This window comes from Ascaphus truei, chromosome 1 (genome assembly GCF_040206685.1).
Source record: "Ascaphus truei isolate aAscTru1 chromosome 1, aAscTru1.hap1, whole genome shotgun sequence".
NCBI lineage: Eukaryota > Metazoa > Chordata > Amphibia > Anura > Ascaphidae > Ascaphus > Ascaphus truei.
Genome location: NC_134483.1, coordinates 437361602 through 437375992, shown reverse-complemented (window position 1 = coordinate 437375992; position 14391 = coordinate 437361602).

Below are 14391 nucleotides of genomic sequence, written 5' to 3'. Positions count from 1 at the left end.
TGCCCAGGTTGGATGCTGAAGTTTTGCTTGGTAAAGACCTGGGGAAGGTACTGTAACCTGTGTGTTCACAGCAGAACTGGCTCCTGTTGCAGCGATTACTAGATCAAGGATCACAGCAGAACCAACCCCTGTCCCCCTGCATTTGGGACCCACGGTTCGAGCAGTCTCTTAGGAGAGCAGACAGGTAAGCCAGACTGAGTCACGACCAGGGACTGACTTTATGTTCCCTTTCCCTGTTCCTGTATCCCCTGACTTAGAGACTAAGGTCAGTGTTAGGAACAGAATTTAGAGATGCAGTGAAAGCTGACCCCAGTTTAGAAGGTCCAGTATGAGGCTTTGGGCGTCCGAGTCCCAGGAAAGTGAGGGGTCAGACCACTTCTTGTGGCACCACTGGCTTCTTATAGGGAGCAAGGTTCTACCGGGATAGATAGGGTCTGGACTGGTAGAAGACAGCTAGTCAGACAGCCAGGGTTTCACTCGCACGAGAGCCCGGCTGTTGCAGCGTTACTACTGGCCGGTGGCATCAGGCGCAGTGGCAGAGTTCTGCCACTCCTGTGATGCCTGCCAGTGAGTAGGTAAGGCGGGTGATCATGTGAAGGCACACTTGAATCCGTTACCGGTAATAGGAGAACTTTTCCAGAGAGTAGCTATGGACATAGTAGGTCCCCTTATGGTCCCCAGCTTGTCGGGAAAGCGCTACATCCTCACGGTGGTGGATTTTGCCACCCGGTACCCTGAGGCTGAAGCACTTGCGACTATAGATGCTAAGGCAGCAGAAAAGGCATTGTTAGTAATTTTTACTAGGGTAGGTTTCCCTAGCGAGATTCTAACTGATCAAGGGTCACACTTCATGAGTGAATTGTTACAGTGTCTCTGGTATGCGTACGGGGTGAAGCACCAGCGCATGACCCCTTATCATCCCCAAATGAACTGACTATGTGAGAGGTTTAATGGTACCCTGAAGCAGATGCTGTAAGCCTTCAAAGAGGCAGAGGGGAAAGACTTGGAGATTCCCCTGCAGCAATTGCTGTTTGCATACCGAGAGGTACCGCAAGAATCTACCGGCTTTTCTCCCTTTGAGCTGCTATATGTTCGCAGGGTACAGGGACCTCTAAACTTATTCCATGAGGAATTGGAAGGGGAAACTGCCAATACTGATGCCTCTGTGTCTCAGTACGTGGTAAATCTCCGAGACGGTTAGAAACGCTCAAGGGGTTGGCACAGGATAATCTCAGGGATGCTCAGACCAAACAGAAGACTTGGTATGATCAGAATCCCAGGTCAGCAAGTGCTTGTTCTGAAGCCTACTTGGGAGAACAAATGAATGGCTGCCTGGTCTGGACCATACACGGTTCTCAGAAAGATGAACGAGTGCAACTATGTTAGATTAACATGCTGAAGGAGTGTTTTGCACAGAGTAAGGCATCAGTGCTGGCTATCTGTAGCCCACTGATGGGGGGTCCAGCAAGCAATGCTCTGCCCAACCTCCTAGGGGAGGCTAGGCAGGGGTGTACAGTGGAGCATGTTGAGATAGGGTCCCAGTTGAGTACCCAGCAGAGAGCAAAGGCTAGGCAGATGCTAGAGAAGTATAGGGTTCTGTTCTTGGACAAGCAGGGCAGAACACATATTACAGATCATCCTGTACTCACAGGTGATCTGTGTCCTCTGCATAAACATGCCTACCGTGTATCAGTAGAGGTGAAGGGCAGTATAGAGAGGGAGGTAGAAGAGATGCTGGCCCTAGGGTTAATTATACTGTTCCAGAGCCCTTGGGCTTGCCCGGTAGTCCTCGTTCCTAAGAAGGATGGATCCACCCACTTCTGTGTGGACTACCAGCAGCTCAATGCAGGGACGGTCTCAGATGCTTATCCCATGCCCTGTATGGATGAATTACTGGATGAACTCGCAAAGTATCTGACCACAATGGATTTGAGTAAAGGGTACTCGCAAATCCCCCTGACCCAGGAGGCTAGGGAGAAGTCAGCTTTCATCACTCCGAGTGGCTTCTATTAATTCATAGTGATGCCATTCGGGATGAAGAATGCCCCAGCTACCTTCCAACGCCTGGTCAATAGGTTGTTAGAATAGATGCAGAGTTATGTAAGGGCATACCTGGATGATATTGCTGTCTTTAGAAACTCATGGGATTCTCGCCTGGTACATGTATCAGCGGTGCTAGCAAAAATTAGGGAAGAAGGGCTTACTCTAAAACCCTTCAAAGTGCTTAGTAGTGATGGCTGAGGTGTTGTACCTAGGGCACAAGGTGGGGGGAGCCTGAACCAGCTAAGGTTGAAGCCTGAACCAGCTACGGTTGAGACCAGCTAAGGTTGAAGCCTGAACCAGCTAAGGTTGAGACAATGGTGCAGTGCCCGTCACCGAGACTAAGAAGCAAGTTATGGCTTTCCTATGCACCGCTGGCTATTATAGAAAGTTTGTGCCATGGTGCAGTGCCGTGGCTAAACCCCTGACTAACTTGACACAGAAGCAACTCCCAGTCCTGGTTGTCTGGTCTCCAGCCTGTGAAACTGCATTTCAGGCTCTGAAGACTGCCCTGGCTAGTGCCTCTCTTTTAGCTGCACCAGACTATGCTAAAAAGTCCTTGGTGCAGACCGATGCCTCTGACTTTGGGATCGGTGCTGTGCTCAGCCAAGTGGGGGAGGAAGGAGGAGAGCATTCTGTGGTGTACCTGAGTCACAAATTGTTACCCAGGGAAGTGGCTTATGCCACGATAGAAAAAGAATGCCTGGCGATTGTATGGGCACTTAGCAAGCTGAACGAAGGGGGTAGAGAGAAGACATCCTTGAGCAGAATGCAAGAGTCGGGATGGTGCATAGCAAAAAAATAGGGCTGAGATGTAAGGAGGGGCAGAAAGGTGTAAAGCTTTCAAAATGAGGAGGAGAATTGAGAGCGAGATGCGGGATTTAATAGGAAGCCAGGAGAGTGATTTCAGCAGGAGAGACGCTGAGACAGATTTAGGAAAGAGTAGAGTGATTCTGGCAGCAGTATTTAGGATAGATTGTAGGGGAGACAGGTGGGAGGCAGGAAGGCCGGCCAGCAGGAGGTTAAAGTAATAGAGACGGAATGAATGAGGGCCTGAGTCAGAGTTTTAGCAGTCGAGCAACAGACGAAAGGGCGCATCTTTGTAATATTGCGTAGGAAAAAGCGACAGGTTTTAGATACATTTTGAATGGGAGAGGAGAATGTCAGAGGGGAGTCTAGAGTGACCCCTAGGCATGCTTGGGTTACTGGGTGAATGATAGTACTTCCAACAGTAATGTGGACGGAGGTAGTAGGCAGTAGAGATAATGCATGCACTCAGTGAGAGTAGTGTTAGGGGTACTTAGCTGCCAGTGCGTAATGTTCAGGCTAATCCTTAGGTCCCAGTAGCAGTCAACGAACAAAAATGAAGCCAGCACACAGACTTAAGCAGGATGCTTTAATGTCCCAAGAAATCCAATGTTTCGGCTGTGCAATACAGCCTTTTACAAGGTAAGAGCTACAGTGCTTAACAAGCTAAACATATGTATACCCCCTACTTGCCCCACCTCACCCAGACTGTCCTCCTCCATTGAGCAGACGCCACCTGATGACGTAGGCACATCCGTGCGTTGCTTCGTGTAGACGTCAGACTCAGTAGGGGCGGACACCAGGCAGTCAGCAGAGGCACCGTAGCGAACACAGAGTGTTTGTTGGTCGCCATGGCGACCCTGTAGTCAGAGCAGGGAAGACCAAGAACCTTAACAAACTCCCCACAAGTGCAACAAATAAAATAACATAAATAAATGCTGCTGAAAATAATAATCATCCTAACAAAACATAATGGTGTAAAAGGTGCAGAACCACATACTTAAGACACCTAGATGAATTGCCAACATGCATATAGTCAATAAATAAAGAGCACTGTATAACTCAGTAACAGCTGATGTAATCAGTAGAGCCAAATAGCAAACGTCATATGTCAATCCATAAGCTTACTGAACTTAATAAGCTGAAAAAGCATTCGTTCCGGAGGGGTCAGATGACGTCCATGATGCAGCTTCTATCAGTCTGATGGGAGAAAAAGTTCCTGTTCTGTTGTTCATTTAAACCGCCTCCATTACTTGTATTTAATAAATGAATCCAATATGCTTCCCGTCTCAGTAAAAATGTCCCTCTGTCGGGAATTCCCCGTCTTGGTACCACAGATACTATACCCATAATCCTAAGGGACACAATGTTGTGCCGGTGTTCCACATACCCTTTCCTACATACAACAGACCACAGGGGCATTTAATAATATACACAACATATGTAGATCTGCAGGTAATTCTGTTTTTAATTTTAATTTCTTTACCGCTGTGTGGGTGAGTAAATGTGTCCCCTGTGATCAGACTGTTGCAGACGGAACAATGAAGACATCTGTAATTGCCCGGTCGTCCACTATCCAAGAATTGTTGGGCTTTATAATTACACATATTATCAGTGTGAATAAGTGCATCCACCAGATTGATCCCCCTATTAAATGCTACCATGGGTGGTGTACAGCATATGTCTGATAGTATACTGTCATTTTGTAATAAGTGCTAGTGCTTCATTATAGTTGCATTAATGAAACCACTGGCATGGTTGTATGTGGTGGTAAATATCATTCTATCCTCTTTTTTTCTTCACAATATTAGTGTCTACCTCCTTACTTAAGTATTTGTCAAGAATAGCAGAGGGGTATCCCCTAGCTGAGAATCTAGTGCATAGATCTCTAATGGCTGAGTCTAGTTTTTCCCTTCTGCTAGTAATTTCTATCCGTTGGTTTCCTAAGTATGTAACTACCACAATCTTGGGTAATCATGACATCTAGAAATGACAGTTGTCCCTTGCTCCAATCATTTGAGAGCTGTACAGGTGAAGGAAGACCATGTAAATAATCAAGAAAGTATGTGAGTTGTACTTCAGTCCCTATCCACACTAAAAACAGGTAATCTATATAGCGGAAATAGCTCAAAACATATTTCAAATATTCCGATTTATAGATGTATTCTTCCTCATAATGCGTCATGTAAATGTTGGCATAGGCTGGTGCCATGTTACTGCCCATGGCAGTCCCTTTGATCTGCACAGCCGAAACGTCAGATTACTTGGGACATTAAAGCACTCTGCTTAAGTTTGTGTGCTGGCGTCATTTTTGTTCGACGGAGGTAGTAGGGCCACGTTTGGGAGGAAGTATGAGGAGCTCTGTTTTTCCCATGTTAAGTTTAAGTCGGCGGAGGGCCATTCAGGATGATATCGCAGAGAGACATTTAGAAACTTTGGTCTGTACAGCAGGTGTAAGGTCAGGGGTTGAAAGGTAAAGTTGTGTCATCAGCATAGAGGTGGTATTTAAACCCAAGAGATGTGATTAGGTCACCTAGAGAAAGTGTGTACAGAGAAAAGAGGTCCCAGGACAGAGCCCTGTGGTACCCCACAGAGAGATCGATAGAGGAGGAGGTGTTAGCAGAAGAGACACTGACAGTAAGATGGGAGAGGTAAGAGGAGATCCAGGATAGAGTTTTGTTACAAATACCAAGAGTATGGAGAATGTGAAGGAGAAGAGGGTGGTCCACGGTGTCAAATGCTGCAGAGAGGTAAAGTAACATGAGCAGAGTGTAATAACCTCTGTCTTTGGCAGCATGGAGGTCATTAGTTATTTTAGTGAGGGCTATTTCAGTTGAATGAGCAGTGCGGAAGCCAGATTGTAGAGAGTCTAGGAGAGAATAGGTATTGAGAAAGTGGAGCAAGCGAGAGAATACAAGAAGTTCAAGGAGTTTAGAGGCAAAAGGCAGGAGGGAGACAGGTCGATAGTTAGAAAGACAGGTAGGGTCACGCTTGCTGTTTTTGAGTAATGGTATAACGGTTGCATGTTTGAAGGAGGAGGGAAAGGTACCAGAGTAGACGGAGGAGTTAAAATGTTGTGTAAGCATAGGGATTATAGTAGGAGCAAGAGGTTTTAGGAGATGGTAAGGAATAGGGTCAAGAGGGCAAGTGGTAGAGAGAGGAGGGGATCAGTAGTGACACATCTGAGACAGCTGAAAAAGAAACAAGGAAGGCAGGAGGGGAGTTTGGAAGCGGTGAAGGATGGGAGGAGGAAACAGAGGGGATGTTCTAATGTATGGATTCCACCTTTTCCTTAAAATAGTCAGCAAAGAGTATGTCTTCTAAACAAACCTCAGGAGAATATGGACAGATATCAAAACAAACTTATTAGCCATATAATGACAGCAACACGCTATGCCATAGCAGCGGCTTGGATAAGCCCGAACCTACCGGTTCTCAATCAAATAAATACAAGAATCTGGTACTCTCTTAAAATGGAAAGTCTTACTGGGATTCTGGGTGACTCTCGCTCAAAATTTCATAAAGTATGGCAGCCATGGCTGATTTATGAGACTCTCAACACGCAAGGACACCCCTGCTCCCCCCATAAACCAATTGTAAGGACTCGCGGGTCCACACACATCCCCGCGCAGGTCCTGCGCACGTCCCACGCACTCACACTTACCTGCAGCCCAATACGGCGCCCCGCTGTCGGCCCTCCGCATTCCCGGTCATCCTCGCACACCTCTTCCCACATGCACAGAGTGTCCCCCGCGGTAGCGGCCCCATCCACTTGCGTGGTGCGCGCGATGCACCCGAGCGACGGGTCAAGAAGAGCTCATTAGCTCCATCTCTTGCAGCTGCCTTATCCCATCCAGCCTATCACTGGACTCTGCAGAAGTCACGCCTCCGCTCCACCCCCTGGGGGATTGGTCAGTGCCTGCTACTTATGCTCAGCTGTGCCACTGGCACTTTGGCTGAGCATAAACTCCCGTTACCTGTATTTGCCTCTGCTTAACCTGCCTCATTCCTGTCTTGTTACCTTGTTCTTAGTTCTGATCTCCCATGTACCGACCCAGCCTGCCCTTGGACCCTTCGCTCTCTGGAATACTGATCTCGGCTTCACCTGGCTCTCTGCACCTCTCCTACCCTGACCCTGGCTTTGAACTTTTATGACCCGCATCTCTCCAATCCTGACCCTGGCTTTGAACTCCGACAATCCGCTCTTCTCCAGTCCTGACCTTGGCAATAGTACCTCCCAAGCTCAGGACCTCTCCTGCATCGGACCCGGCAAGTATACGTTTATTCTGATCTCTCCAGCCCTAGACTCAGCCAGCAAGACCATCCTACATTCCGGACGGGGTCCCCATGTCTGTGCCTGGTGTTTGCCTATTCCCATCTCAGCACAGGGGTATCGTCTAGTTTGTGGTGAGCACAGCGTATCACCAGTCCAATATTCTCCATTGAAGACCTTCTCTGTTTCCTGGGTCACCCGGGGAGAGATCAAACCAACCAAACAAAAAAGTATATGCCACAGAGGGGTATGATTTGATTTGAAGTATATCTATGTTTATATTTATTTATATTTATTTATTTTTGCCATAGGTCATTCATTGTGTATTTTTATAATGTAATATGTGTTCGTCAGGAATGTTGCACCATTCCTCCCCACTCCCCATCCCCCCCTCCAATTTTTATTTTTTATTTCTGTATCCCCCTCCCAATTGTTGGAAAAACTTAAGTTTTTTTATTAAGTATATATTTAAAAAAGCTGTTCTTAAAAAGTCAGTCATACATTTTATGGATAACAAATAGTAACTGAGAAGCCAAAATCACTACCACAGAATAGAAGTATGTATGAAATATATTTGCCAATTCCTAATATTCAATGTAGCCAATATGTAATGCAACATATATGGCACTAATATAAATAGGAAACAGCTTTAGTATTTGCACTGTGTGCGCTATTGTAACTTTGTTTATAACTTTGGTTGATATTTATTTATAGCTCTTCACTACCATAATTCAATCATGTGGGTAGTGACATTGATCTGTTCTTTATCAATTGTAGGTTTACCGTTTTCTTGTTTAGAATATTACAGGCACTTTTTATTTTACAGTCTTTTAGATTTAATATGTGAAATACAGACACTGTAGACGTTGTCAGACTATGTATGCAGAATTGATGTGAGACATTTTATTATGTGTTACTTGATCAGACGTACAAACAGTTTATAGCACCTAAGTCATGTGTAATAACCATCCAACATCAAAAAGCAAACAATCCATCTGACTTTTACTGGTACAGTGTTCAGAAGAAATTTAGTCACTGCAGGACCTCAAGCAGTAAGAGCATGTGAAATGAGATACAGTTAAACAAAGGATTCCAAAGCTTTCAGCAAAATGTCAAGGAGAAAAATAATCCCATAGAAGCCAAAAACTACAGGCTGCCTGCTGCCGATATTCAGACAGCTATAGTACAGGCATACCCCGCATTAACGTACGCAATGGGACCGGAGCATGTATGTAAAGCGAAAATGTACTTAAAGTGAAGCACTGCCTTTTTTCCACTTATCGATGCATGTACTGTACTGCAATCATCATATATGTGCAAAACTGATGTAAATAAGGCATTTGTAACAGGCTCTATAGTCTTCCCGCTTGTGCACAGCTTCGGTGCAGGTAGGGAGTTGAACTTTGCTGTTCAGGACATGCTGACAGGCGCATGCGTGAGCTGCCGTTTGACTATTGGGCGATATGTACTTACTCGCGAGTGTACTTAAAGTGAGTGTCCTTAAAGCGGGGTATGCCTGTAATGAGTTTAATTTCATTACAAAGTTGCTTAAAAATAAAAGTACAAACACACACAGCCCCTCTAAGCTCAGAACCCAAACCCACCACACCATATATATTTGTGTATTGTTAGGACTTGCAAAAGAGGGGATACCGTGCTGTGGTTTTCAAGCTTAAAATGCGTTGGTCAAAGAATGTAACTAAATGACAGATACGTACTTAACTATATACAGTCATTTGTCATATTGTATGTAGCACTGAGGCAATTTGTCTTTTGTTATGAAAATAAACATAAACTGATAAAACAAAGGGATGGGTGCTTATTGTTAAACTTTTCATACGGGCTCTGCTTTGTTCACAATCCCATTTAAGCTGTAAATCTGTAATAGTTCAGGTTTCAGAAAATGGTTCATGGTCAGATTGCAAAAATATAATCTATGGATATGTGGAAATCAGAGTTTTTTTCTTCAATAGACTCATTGGTCTAGTCTCTATTAGTTAATGTATTCTGAATATAATATCAGATTTAATAGCTTGTGAATGACACAGTATTTTATTTGACCAGTGTGGATCACTCCAAAGATATTGTTATACTGTATTTGTATTTCCTATATCACAAGATCTTGATCCATTGAGGTAATGTGTACAATACTAGTAAAGGATATAACATTCTTCACAATTAAATGCTGATCATAGAGGCATTGAATATTGTAACACAAATTGCATCGATGTGTACTTATGCGGAGACAGGAAGGTTTTATAAAAACATGTTAAAACCTTTAATATTTTTTTCTCCACCATGACAAAATCCGATACAAATATAAAGGACTATCCTACTGTATATGTGACAAGTGTACCAGAGAAAGAGGAAAGGGTAGATGGTGGTTGCTGTTAAAATTGAAGCCAAAAGAAAAGGTCCAGGAGAAGTACAGAACAACTCAAAAACATAGGGATTGCACTTCTGTGATTAATTAGCATTGTTTCAAGCAAGTTGATTGTAAAACCAAAGGGGATATGTATCAAGAATCAAGATAGTGAAATTTGCTACAAAACATGGGGCAGCAGTTTCACATTCAATTTGTTTCTGTGAAGTTCGTTCATCATGCTTCTTACATTAGGAGCCAATCTCTTAGGACTGGAGCAAACGGTAACACCACCCTAAACCTGGTAGACCTATATGATGCGAAGAGAAATGAAACCCATAATAGCCACAACATTTGATACAGTACATCTCATAATATTGAACTGGCTAAATCCTCCACCAACGCATCCTATAACCACTCCCAAAAGTCCCCTGAATGCAAGTGGAGGAAAAGTAGATCAACAACATTGTAGAAAAAAGTGACCTGGATTTACAGGGGATTTGATGTTATCCAGCAGAATTGTGGCACAAATTATAGCAGGTTTAGTTGAATAGCTATAACTAATTGACCTTGGGATGGGGCACTAAAAGAACTAGAAAAGAAGGGGTACAGACAGAAATGGGGTCCTTGACTTCAGCAGAGAAAGGTAGGGGGAAGAAGGATGAAGTAATGAATACATTATTTAATAATTGGTAGCGGCAGCCAGCATTATTGAGCTGGAAAAAAGACATGACGTCAGGTAAGGCTTAAAATGCATTAAAATGCAAAGCGGAAAATCAAAGCATTGGTTTTAGCAAACATTTGCTGCGGTCAGTCTCCAGAGGAAGTAGGTTGACAAGAATTGACAAATAGATTAAAATCAGCAGCAAAACTACAAGAGAAAAGATTTCTGAAGTATTATTAAATCCTTCACTGCCAGAAAGCCCAGAAAGGTACTGCTAATGTGTTTTGTCTCCAGGATACATTTAAAAGTAGTTTAAGTGTTTCTACAAACACAAAATCAGGCGCTCCTGAAACATGCTGCAGAAACAAAAATTAAATTGCTTGCTAGACAACTATTTATTTGAATGCTGCTCCTTAAATATTTCCATCCAGTTAAAGATTAACAATCCTCTCATGATGGGGGGGAAATAAAAAGGAGAAAATACCATATACTTGTAGCCCTTTTTCTGACACTCTAAAGAGGCTACGGGTAACTGCACGCACCTGCGGCTCCAGGAGATCTGAGCCTCCGCTAGCTGGGAGCCTGGGGTAACACTTATTAGCGCAGCGCCTCCACTTACCCAGGATCCCCGTGATATGAGATTCCCCTGGGCAAGAACCATATACACACACATATGAGTTAAACCAGTTTTACTATAATGCACGGTAACCTTAGCACTCTATCATAGCAGTCATCACATAACATAACACATACTATAACGCTTATCCTTAACTCAGCTAACTGGTAATGTCCTTATAACGTGAGTGGCTCGGCCACGCTCTTAATGAGTATTGTCCTGTAAAGTAGTGGCTCAGCCACGCTCTTAATGAGTATGTCTCTGTCCCGTCACCGCGTGCCCCACACCGTGTCCTTGTACTAATGGAGAGGATTTCTCCATGTATTTAGGCCTTTGGCCACTCTCTAGTGTCCCCAAAGAGTTACGCCTAAGGCGTGAGCCTGTTGACCGGTGTTGGTGCACTTGATGTAAATACCTTCCGGTCACGGCGGTGACCGGTAACACTTCGAAAAGGATCAGACGAATCCTCTGCCTCCCTTTGGTGTTGCGTGGTGCAGCTGCCTGGTCCCAAACAGCTTGGCACCTCTTTGCTCCGCACACTTGTCCCTAACTGTCTACACAGTAAGGTGACTGATCGCTACCACTATGGGCATCCCTGAAGCACAGCAACCTACTGTGACTCAGGGGTTTTCCTAAGGGCCTGCGGGGTAAAGCTAGCCTATGCAGGCGGGTGACGGACCCCCTGCACGCATACACCCTCCTCCTTTACCTTCCAGAACCCCTCTGCCTAGCGTGGTCTCTCCCCCATGCTTCCCTTTCCTCCTCCCATAATCCCAGCCTTCTGATTGGCTCCTGACATCAGCTGACTGTACCAGAGCTCATGGGAGTTGTAGTTTGCCAACGGAGCCTTTTCCCTATTGGTCCGTCGAGCGCGCACTTACACCGCGCATGCGCAACCTCTCCGCTCTGTCAGTGCCCTCTGAAAGGTTGCGCAATAACATGGCGGTGCCCTATACTATCGGGCCGCCGCGGAACCTGCACCACTCTCTCCGAGCCCTCACTACAACCACCTGAGGTAATTAACACATCCCTACATACTGTAGTGTAGTCGTATGTTTGAAACTATTAAAAAGGTGCTTAATAGTTGGTATTGCTCTCACATGTTGTATAAGGGGGAAGGGCTCTTAACATTCAATAGAATGCTCTCTTGGAAAAGCATGAAGACAGGCAAACAGTCCTACCTGGAGAGCAGAGGCGGCTTGTACTAGCTTTGGCCCTTTTTTGTGGCTCTAATTGGTGCACTTTGTTTATACTATATCATGTTAAACTGTATTTTGTATCTTTTATATTACAGTACATGACCAGAGGGCTTTATATTGACTGTGGAGTAACAGAAAGGGACACCTCGCCAATGCTCTGCCGCCATCCCTATTGTTGCTAGGAAAGTTATTAAGAGGTTGACGTTAGGTGTTTTAGGGTGGGGTTAGGGGGTTAGGGTAAGCAGTTATGGTTATGGATTTTAGGTTATGGGTTTAAAGGGTAAGGGGTTAAGGCTAGGGATTTTAAGGTAAAGGGTTAAGGTTTTTAGTGTGATGAATAGTGTTAGCATTAGGGGTTAAGGTTAGGGAATTTAGAGAAAGGGGTTAACGGGTTAGGGTATGGAGTTAACTTTAGGGTTTTTGGGGTAAATTTAGGGGATAACCTTGATGGTGAGATGGTGGATGGCGGTGAGTTAGCTACGGAGTAGTGGCTGTCACAAGTTGACTGCGGCAAGTTATCCTAAAACATTGAGAAGACCCTTTAAACCTTATTTTTAATGTTGGAAATTGCAAAGTTTGAGGGGTAGTCTTCAGAACCTTACAAGCATTTATCTACCTGAAGAAACACCTTATTTAAAAATATTAGAAAGTGTGCATTATGTGTGTATATGGGTGTTCCCTCACCCTCTGCGTGATTTCACTGCTAGTGTTCTTGTGCTGCTCACCTGCTAGGCTGACAGGAAACTGAGGGTCTGCTGGTGGTAGCGGGGACGAACAGGACAGGATTTTGTGTTCTTGTCAGTTCTTTACTTGGTGCAGCGCCTCCATTCCCCACAGGCCCCAGCAGAACTGGGTGCAGTCTCTGCAGGAAAACCATCTGGTACTCTTGGTGATGAACTGCACTCTTAGGCAGGAGTATAAAACCGGAACAGGTCTTTATTGTTCATCAGCATACAACAGGGAAACTTCTTCAATGGGTTCCTAGACTCAACCCAGGGAGCTTGAGGTCCCATGGGTCTATCTTTAACTCCCTTATTCCCTGGCGTAATAAGGGGTAGTACTCCACTCCCCTTGAGGAGAGGGTCTCTTCAACACTCAGAAATATCCCAGAACCAACTAAATTTAGACTGTGTAGCTCCTTTTGTACGAGGTGGGGGACTTCAGTGCCACAACATTGCCTTCTTTTTTTATGATACCTCCCCTGGTGCGAAGGTTCTGCAAGATGATAATGGCAGAGAAATGATGCTCATGATGGTCCTGGTATACTTGTCTTAGTAGACTGAGATTATGTTGTTGTAGTTTGTGGCTTGAATACATCAGTTGCCTGCTGTATTAGGGAAGCAAGCAAGCAATTCAGAGTGTGTATTTTGGGTTTGTGACCCCTGCTAAAAATTAGTGTCAATTTTGCTATTTTTACTATTGCGTTGCCTTAAGAATGTGTTTGACTCTTTTGTAGTGCCTAATCACTTTTTTCTCTATGTCCAACATTTTCTTTTGTAGCACATTATGTGAATTGATGCAAATCTCCACGTAGCACATCTTTGAAAAGTGTGCTGAGTTTCCTCATCAGGGCCCTGTATTTGTGCACAATGGAATCAACTTGGAGCTGCTGCGGATCTTTGTACTGGTTGTGGCCTCCTTGCTGCACCCGACTCTAGCCTTGTGGATGCCCCTGACTGTGACATCTTCACTATGCCAGGCTCTGGCTGCTCTTCAATAACCAATTCAGGTTCCATGAATGTAGTCAGTTGTGATTTCTGCGGAGGGGCAGGCTCCAAGGCGAGGATTACCATCTCATCACCAGATGACTGTGTTTTGAGGCCTACAGATTTCACTTCCTCCCCATAAGATACTGTTTATACACATGGTAAAGGCTGGCCATGTCAACGTCATGAAGGACCTTGAAAAGTAATATATATGATATATTAAAAATGGCAACAATATATATGTCTATGACATCTAATATTTAATTTGTATTATTATATTTCTATAATGTAACATCATGTCTATTAATATGATATGTAATTTTATGTACACATATTACTGTTTTCTCTAAATCGTTAAATATAATAATTGTGCTTATAAATAAATTTGTTTTGTAAGCAATCACAAAAATATTACTTTTGGTCATTATTAGGTGATAGACATTATGTACAGTATTATGCCATTATCAACCCATATGAATGTGTTGAACCATGCTAAACTTTCCAGCTTCTTCTTCCTCCTGTCAACAATGCCTTGTATCTGTTAACCAACAAATCCCTCCAACTTTTTTGTCATTCATTTTTTGAATGTCCTCAAAATTGCTGTAGTATGTTAAGGGGGTGGGGGTGCACCACCTGTTCCTCTCTGGTGCCTGCACTCATGAGATTGTATCTTTTATTTTGCTCGTAAAATATTTGAAAAGCACTTCTTAATGGGCTGCAAAAA